The sequence below is a fragment of the Panthera onca genome, chromosome A1, assembly GCF_046562875.1.
Source record: "Panthera onca isolate mPanOnc1 chromosome A1, mPanOnc1 haplotype 2, whole genome shotgun sequence".
Classification (NCBI taxonomy): domain Eukaryota; kingdom Metazoa; phylum Chordata; class Mammalia; order Carnivora; family Felidae; genus Panthera; species Panthera onca.
In genome coordinates, this window is record NC_138339.1 from 17,099,049 (window position 1) to 17,108,807 (window position 9,759).

The 9,759-nt window shown below is 37.4% G+C and overlaps 1 non-coding gene across 1 annotated transcript; it reads right to left on the reverse strand.

Moving 5' to 3' along the window:
- Window positions 1–7,515: 7,515 nt before the first annotated feature.
- LOC132682628 (U1 spliceosomal RNA) lies at window positions 7,516–7,679 on the reverse strand. The gene has a single exon (XR_009611799.1). It is a non-coding gene; the product is annotated as a U1 spliceosomal RNA (small nuclear RNA).
- Between the last annotated feature and the right edge of the window lie 2,080 nt (window positions 7,680–9,759).

Consider the following 9,759-nt stretch of genomic DNA (forward strand, 5'->3'; position numbering starts at 1 on the left):
GTACTTTTAAAATTCTGAACTTTTATTGCTAGTTTTTTTTTTTTTTTTAATATTTCAAAGTAATGCTGCCAGCGTTAGGGTATTTCGTTATTTAATCCCTTACCCCCAGCAATGATAGCATAGAGCTAAATGCTAAAACAGTTGTTGTCAGAAGGACCCAACACTCAGGAACCTTTACTGTTTCCAGATCTAGGACCTAAGAAAGAAATTTTATCTCAGTGACTTTCAACTGTCTTATCCACAGAAGAACTATGAAACCAATCACAGGGCTATCATTATGAGATGGCCTCATATGTTTAAACTATTTGACTATTTGCCTGATAGGCAATGAATGCTTGTAATTAGTAGATAATATTCTTTAAAGCTGATATTGTTGATAAATCTTTTCGTACATGTTTGAAAATCCTCATATCTTTATCTTTATCTTCCTCTTTTGTGCTGTTCTCAATTTTTTTTTAAGAGAGAGAGCTCGCAAGCAGAGAAGAGGGGCAAAGGGAGAAGGAGAGAGAAAGAGAAAGACAGAGAGAGGGAGAAAATCTTCAAAAGGCTCCACTCTCAGCACAGAGCCCCACACGGGGCTCAATTCCACAACCAGAGAATGACCTGAGCCAAAATCAAGAGTCGCTTGTTCAACCCACTGAACCACCCAGGCACCCCATTCTCAGCCTATTGATAATCATTTTTATAGCGAGAACTGTCCTTGTGGCTTTGTCTTTAAAACATAACTGTAAGGTATTGAAAATCAGCTGTTCTTTTATTATTTATTTATTTTTAAGTAATCTCAACACCCAACATAGAGCTTAAACTCACTATCCCAGATCAAGAGTCACATGCTCTACCAACTCAGTCAACCAGGCACCTGCCCTTCTTGTGGTTCTTATTATGATTGCAAGATACCCTCAGCAATAACCATCAGGAAACTGAAAGAAAAAAAAAAAGGTTTATTACTTACAAATCCTGGAATTTATACCCGGGGTCATACAGGATCACAGGTAAACACAAAGAGAAAAAGGAGTAAAGACTTGGAATTCTGACTTTATGGGGTTTGAGGATTTTATTGCCAGGTTTCTTGGCAGGGATTTAAAACATGGGAGGTAAAACAACAACAACAACAAGAACAGCAACAACAGCAAAATCACAAATGGCCCAAAGGGTCAGTTATCAAAATTAACCAGGATCTCTAAAACAAAGGAAGCTCAGTGGACAGAGGTGGCCTGACCTTTTATCTAGGCAGTGGTGGGCCATGTGTTTATTCAGATAGCCATCTTTGAAAACTTAAGTCATCATTTGCATTACAAAAAAGAAAAAAAAAAGAAGAAACACCGTCAGAACTTACACTACTTTATCTAAACCCATCTGCTAAACATTTCCAACAGGAATCTTAAGTTTTAGCCCATTAAATTTCACAATTATTCATTTGGATCTTAATCTCTTTAGTGTTTTTTGTTTTTGTTTTTGTTTTTAAAGTTGCTTTTTTCCCACTACATCTATTAACAACCAAATGCCTTAGAAACCCACCTGCTCAATATGTAATCAGTCCGTGCCTTCTTAAATTTATTTATCAAATATTTATTGACTACGTATTATGTACCAACCTTTCTGTGATAAACACTGGTATTCAAGCAGTTAGTAAAACAGAAGTGGTAGTTATACTCACTTAAATATGGGAGAAAAATGATGGCACAAAATTGCAAACACAGAAAAAAGCAGGTCAAGAGTGGAGAATATTATGTTGGGGGAATGGGGGCATGGAGGGTGGCAATCCTGATATGTGCTTCTGGAATGGGCACTCTGAAAACTGAATGCAGAGGGGGAATCAACCATGTAGAGTAAAGAAAATAGTCCTTGCAGTAAAGGGAAACGAAGAGGGAAAGGCAAGCTTACAGAATCACTTTGTGACTGAGTGAATACCTCAAGTAAGAGGGCCACTTGGGCCAGCAGAAAGTGGGACCTCAAGAATGAGCAGGTTAGTAGCTAGATCATGTTGAGGTTATTACTTGTGAAGAATGTCACAGTATCTTTATAAGTTAAATGATAAGGCACTGATAAGTGTAAATATTGAAGAGACAAGTCTGGAGGCTGTCTTGTAAGTCCCAATGAGCGATGGACATGGAAGGAAATGAAAAATACATAGATATCCAGATATGGATATATTGCTACCTCTGGCGCTCTGAACTCTGACCCTCTGGATTTTTCCTGTAACAAATTTGAAACAACCGTTGTCCAAAATTCACAATGTCTGTTGAAAACATGCTATAATGAATTTGAATTTTCAAGTTTTATGGACTGAATGTTTGTTTTCCCCAAAAATGTATGGGTTGAGGACCCAACCCTAAAGTCAACTCAGGGATCATCAGGACTACCAATTCCACCACAGACCCAGGGCCAGTGGGTCTGAGGCTATTTCCTCCTCAGTATCCAGGGCTGGGGCCACCTGTTTCCGTGGCCTGGGAAGATCCAGTCCAGTATCACAGAGAAAGGCTGCCTTCACAGGCCACTGCATGAGCAGGACCCTCACGACAGCGGAAGTGTCACAGAAATGCTGCAGAGCTGAGAGAGTGACATTACTCCTCCAGTCGGTTTGCCTAGAGTGCTAATGGCCAAACCAAAGAGGATTATTCTCCAGCCTTAAAATCTAATGGAATTTGCCTTACTCATGTTTGGATTTGTGGGAGACAGGTCACCTTTGTTTTCTTTCCAGTTTCTCCCTGTTGAAATGGGAATGCCCATGCTTTTCTCGTGCTACTTTTGTATCATAGAAGCTCACAACTTCTCTGGTTTCACAGCTATATAGGAATTTTGCCTCAGGTGAATCAGATCATGAGTCTCTTGCATATCTCATTTAGATGACATTTTTTAGATGAGACTTCAGAGTGTAAAATTTAGAGTTGACGTGGAGCATGTGGGTGGCTCAGTCAGTTGAGCATCTGAATTCAGCTGAAGTCATGATCTCGTGGTTCATGGGTTGGAGCCCCACGTTCAGCTCTGTGCTGAAAGCTCAGAGCCTAGAGTTTGCTTCGCATTCTGTGTCTCCCTCTCTCCCTGCCCCTCCCCTGCTCACGCACTCTCCGCCTCTCTCTCTCAAAGATAAATAAATATATATATATTTTTTAAATTAGAGTTGATGCTGGAATGAGTTAACACTTTGGAGCTGTTGGGACAAGAATAATGCATTTTGCATGTGAGGGTATGAATTTTGGTGAGCCAGGGGAGAAATATCCTGGACAAAATGTTTGTGTCTCGCAAAGTTCATTTGCTGCAGCTCTAACCCGCAGTGTGACTATACTTGAGGATAGGGTCTTTGTGGAGATAATAAGGTTAAATGAGGTCATAAGGGTGGAACCATAATCCCATAGGACTGGAGATTATGAGAAGAGGAATAGAGATCAGGACTGACTGTCTTTCCATGCGCACACAAGGTGTGTGAGGACACAATGAGAAGGTGGTCATCTATAAGCCAGGATGAAGGCTTTCACCAGAAACCAAGCCCACTGGAACCGTGATCTCAGATTTCAAGTCTCTATCTATGAAAGAATAAATTTCTGTTGTTCAAACTACCCGGTTTATGGTCATCAAAACATCTAGTTGTGTACATGTTTGGGGGAAACTATGTAGACAGCTCTGCACACAGAGTGCTACTATCCTCCCCATTAGAATCAATCTCAACTTTAGTTCTTAAAATAGTTTGTTCATTGTGGCTATAATCTTTCCTACATTAATAAACTGTAAAAATATCTTCTAAGCACTTGCAAGTATCAGTAAAGAAAGTAACTGAGCTGGGATGCCTGGGTGGCTCATTCGGTGAAGCATCTGACTCTTGATTTTGGCTCAGGTCATGATCTCGTGGTTCGTGGGTTCAAGCCCCATGTCAGGCTCTGTGCTGACAGGGTGGAGCCTGCTTGGGATTCTCTCTCTCCCCCTCTCTCTGCCCCTTCACTTTCTTTCCCTCTCAGAATAAATGAATAAACTTAAAAGAAAGAAAGAAAGAAAGAAAGAAAGAAAGAAAGAAAGAAAGAAAGCAACTGAGCCTGAGAGACATAGAAAGGCTCACACATTAGAAATAGGTTTGATAGGATAAAATACATTGAAAGAGATTAAACCTAAAAGTCTAAGGCTGGGAGTACATAAATACCAACTACCAGAGGTGCGATGTTTCCAGAATAATGGTTATATGGATATTTTAGGGTCTTTTGCTAGCAAAATTGGTTGGGGTTTTTGAATAGGTTGGGATGGCAATTATTATCCCCTTCTTTTAAAAGGACAGAATGGAATAGAAGCCCTCATGACACAGCATTTAACTATTCCACTTTGTGCTTCAAGGGTGCTGTTGACCCATATAATGAGAGAAAACTATATTTTGTAAATAGAATATGAAAATCTTTCTGATGGATTACATGAGGAGTTATTAATGAGAATATTTAAGAGAAAAATTTTGTAGATTTTTCTCATTTGTGTGCTTGCTTAATTTTCTACTGAGATTGAACAAACAGATGGTTCTCTGTACTGAAAACTGAGCTTTCTGAGGAAAAAATAAGTATCACTTCCTTGGGTATCGCATATAATGTTTCTCTTCTTCCCCTTTGCCACTTCCATTGTTTAGGGACTTACTATATTTTATAGCTATACACTACTACTTTGGTCACAACTGAGATGCCTAAATCCTAAGCTTTAATTCCTATATTAAGGTTTTTGTGTCAGAATGATATTTGAATTCCAGGTCTAAAACTTCATAGCTCTATGAATTGAGAAAGCCATGTAACTCCACTGAAATTTAACTTCCTTGCATGAAATGGAATAATAATGAGCACCTTGCAGAGTTGTTAGAAGAGGATATATATAAATGCACCAATTTTAATACCTGGTGTATATTTGCAGAATTGGTTTCCACAGGAAATATATATATATATATATATTTTTTTTTTTTTTCATTCACCTATATGAATCCTGACTGCACATATTTTCCAATTTTATCTTCTTCTTAAGATAAACCTTAAGTACTCTAATTTGTAACAATTTATGCTTTTTACAGAGTATCTAGTATTTACTATCTAAATGATTCAATTTGGCTTTTAGGCATATGCTTTCTCTAGATATTTATTTGATTGGAACACAAAATTGCATACCTATATTAGTCTACAGTTCAGTCAAAAACTAGTATTTCCCCATCACACACATACACACTATAAATAGCTTTTCTTAAACGAATATTTATAATCTCAAACGACCAAAAGAGATGCATCATTTTATTTTCCTTTATATACACAGAAAGACAATTGTGGACTTCCAATAAAATTGTTTCCAGTCCCAGAAGGACAGCTGAGGTTAGCTATTGTGATTTCTTCAGAGATTCAAATCTTAGGCACTTGTTAAGCATGGATAACACATGTCTGTCTATGAATTATGGACCAAATCCCATGGTAAACACCAAAGACAATGCAAAATCAACACCATCATCATCATCATCATCATCATCGATGTGTAGGACCAAAAAGATGACACAATTGGCGAGAACTGGGGAAAGTAAAGTGTTGGCATTTCCCTCTTACTACTGTGTAGATCAGAGTAAATTTTTTTTTAATGTTTATTTATTTTTCAGAGAGAGAGAGAGAGAGAGAGAGAGAGAGAGAGAGCCAGAGTACACAGGGGAGAGATAGAGAGAAAGGGAGAGAGAGAATCCCAAGCAGGCTTCAAGCTGTGAGCACAGAGCCTGATGCAGGGGTTCAAACTCATGAACTGTGAGGCCATGGCCTGAGTTGAAATTAAAAGTCGTGCGTTCGACCAAGTAAACCATCCAGATGCCACTCTTCTAATGCTCTATTTTTAATATTTGAACTAACAATGCTAATTTTTAAAGGGTTCTATTTTTTTTAAATGGATGTTATGTAAAATTGGTTGATTAATGATGACATTATCAACCATGCAGTTCTTTTTTTTTTTTTTTTTCAAGTTTATTTATTTATTTTGAGAGAGAAAGAGCAAGAGCGAGCCGAGGAGGGGCAGAGAGAGAGGGAGAGAGATTGAATCCCAGGCAGGCTCTGCACTGTCAGCACAGAGCCCCAGGCAGCACTGGAATTCACAAACCCTGAGACCACAACCTGAGCCAAAATCAAGAGTCTGATGCTTAACCGACTGAGCCGCCCAGGCGAATTTTAACCTCCGTTCATCTCAGCCTTCAAGAAACATAGTTCAGGTGAAGAAACAGAAGTGGCACACGGTGAAAATTAAACAAAGGGCCCTACAAACATCAAGTTTGCAGTATCTCATGGGAAGGAGGCCAGCAATTCTTCCTCAGTAGCTTCTTATCGTTATCCATAATGGAAAATAATAAACAAGCAAACAAACCAATAAAAACCCCAGAACCACCTTCTGATGTCTTACTACAATATATCACTGGTAGGTTTTCTTTTCATCAGAACCTGTTCCGAAACAGGAAACAAAAAACTTGGGAGGAAGAAACGCTTCTATTACTTCTAAACTTGGTCATAATTATTTTCCCGTAACAATTATTATTTCTCCTAGCAGGAGGCAACCAGCATACACACTATTTTTATGTGTTTTCATCCAGGCTTTTTTTTCCCCAAGCATATAGTTTATTTTTATTTTGAAACACTACATGTATGCTTTTACATTTTCCAGGTTTCTTGTGCAATTTTAATTAAATTTCTATGTGTTTCTTTTATTTTGTAAACATTATATAAGTAATTCATAATAAAATACAAAGCACATTATATAATAAAATTATAAAAAAACTCTGGGAATTTCAGAATATTTTTTGAAATATCTCTTTACAAGTGGAAGGAAAGGTTACATTCATTGTTTAACAGTTTTTCTTACATATTCTCCCAAATTATATTTTGCTAAATGCTTTATAACAACTTAGACTCCATACAAAGTATAATAGAGCATCTGTTATTGTATTTTTAACATATTTACTAATCCCATAAGTGAGATATAATATTTTATTGAGTACTAGCAAACATAAAAATATTCCTTTTTTTTTACATTTTATTTTATTTTGTATTTTGTTTTATGCGATTTTATTTTATTTTATTATTACTTTAAAGTTTATCTTGAGAGAGAGAGAGCATAAGCAGGGGAGGGGCAGAGAGAGATGGAGAGAAAGAATCCCAAACAGGCTCCCCCACTGTTAGTGCAGAAGACCTCGGCACTGGGCAGAAACTCACAAACTGTGAGATCATGACCTGAGCGGAAATCAAGAGTCGTAAACTTAACCCACTGAGCCGCCAAGCGCCCCTCTGTATTTAAATCAATTATGTTTCTATGAGCTCTTCCTTGCTTTTCTTTTGGTATCATCAGGCTTTTCTTAACCACGAAAGGGCATGATTTAATCTTAGTCACATTTCTTATTTGTTGACATGCCGTTATATTCTTACAGTTGACATAGATACTTTAAGTTATACATTTAAGTGCCTTACTCTTTCTTTTTATATTTATTGTATTTTAAAAACGTCATCTATGTATTCTTTTTTTGTTGTTCTATTTTTTTTTTTTTTCCAGGGGAAAACGCGAACGCAGTTCCCCACTACCACAAATTATGCAGTGGAGTTTCCCACATTTGGGGAAATCGCAGGGGTCAGCACATCCGGAGTGCAATGGATAAGCCTCGCCATGGGAAAACCACCTTCGTCATCATGGTATCTCCCCTGCCAGGTAAGTATTTTTTTGTTCTATTTTTTAATCCACCCAACAACAAGCTGTCTTTAAAATACCTAAAACAATCATATAAACTACTAACCCGGGTGTTTAATTTATAAAAGGTTTTGTGAAAGCATATGTGAACATGTGTGTATGTGTGTGTACTCGTAGTATAATTCAAGTGGCATTTTGACATAGTGCATATGATATGCTTTGAAACAAAAATAAATAAGTAAAGATTCTAAGTAAAATACTCTATTATTAAATTTATCTTGGAATAAAATTATTATAACATGTTCAAATAACAGTGTGGTTATTGAAAAGAAATAATATGCATATTATTTGATCAATATTTACAACTTCTAAGAATTTACTTGAGAAAATAATATAATATTGTTCAAAACTCTTCATCTTTATAATTCATAAATGACTGAACATGTTTGCAACCATTTTCAATATAACAACAAAAATACATACCAATATACAAGTAATTAAATAAAGTAACATATGACCATATTAATAAATACTAGGGGTGCCTAGTTAGCTCAGTTGGTTAAGCATCCAACTTTTGGTTTCAGTGCAGGTCATGATCTCACAGTTCATAGGTTCAAACCCTGTGTTGGGCTCCCCACTGCTGGTGTGGAGCCTGCTTGGGATTCTCTCTCTCTGTCTCTCTCTGCCCCTCTCCCACTCACACTCTTTCTCTCAAAATAAAGAAATAATAAAACTTAAAAAAAAAAAGAAACACTACTCAACTATTAAAACATATTTAGATAAATTTATATTCATATAATAATTATAATAATACCTAATATTTATATGATACTTACTATACAATAGTCATGGTTCTAAGGACTTTACTTACTATAGCTTGTTTAATCCTAACAACAGTAAAAAGTAAGACTATTTTATCACCAAGATTATACTGCTTCTAGAATCCAGGATTCTAATCCAAGGTCTTTGATTCCAGAGTCCAGGGTCTTAACCCCTTTAATGCACTGAGAAAAATCAAGTTAAATTAAAATACCTGTGTTGTAGTTATATTTTTGCTTTGGAAAAAATAAGTAAGAAAATAGCATACACAACCAAAATTAGACTATGTATATATAGTATAGAGAGAAGAAGAAGAAGAAGAAGAAGAAGAAGAAGAAGAAGAAGAAGAAGAAGGAGGAGGAGAAGGAGAAGGAGAGGAAAGGGAAGGAAGAGGAGGAGGAGGAGGAAGAGAAGAAGGGGGAGGGGGAGGAGGAGGAGGAGGAGAAGGATAAGGAGAAGAAGAAGAAGAAGAAGAAGAAGAAGAAGAAGAAGAAGAAGAAGGAGGAGGAGGGAGAGGAGGAGGGAGAGGAGGAGGGAGAGGAGGAGAAGGGCAAGGAGGAGGAGGGAGAAGAAGGGGAGTAAAAGGGGGAAGGGTAGGAGGGAGAAAGAGAGGAATTCATGAGGAAATTAAAAGAAAATAATGTTTTTTTTTTGTTTTTTTTTTAATATATGAAATTTACTGTCAAATTGGTTTCCATACAACACCCAGTGCTCATCCCAAAAGGTGCCCTCCTCAATACCCATCACCCACCCTGCCCTCCCTCCCACCCCCCATCAACCCTCAGTTTGTTCTCAGTTTTTAACAGTCTCTTATGCTTTGGCTCTCTCCCACTCTAACCTCTTTTTTTTTTTTTTTTCCTTCCCCTCCCCCATGGGTTTCTGTTATGTTTCTCAGGATCCACATAAGAGTGAAACCATATGGTATCTGTCTTTCTCTGTATGGCTTATTTCACTTAGCATCACACTCTCCAGTTCCATCCATGTTGCTACAAAAGGCCATATTTCATTTTTTCTCATTGCCACGTAGTATTCCATTGTGTATATAAACCACAATTTCTTTATCCATTCATCAGTTGATGGACATTTAGGCTCTTTCCATAATTTGGCTATTGTTGAGAGTGCCACTATAAACATTGGGGTACAGGTGCCCCTATGCATCAGTACTCCTGTATCCCTTGGATAAATTCCTAGCAGTGCTATTGCTGGGTCATAGGGTAGGTCTATTTTTAATTTTCTGAGGAACCTCCACACTGCTTTCCAGAGCGGCTGCACCAATTTGCATTCCCACCA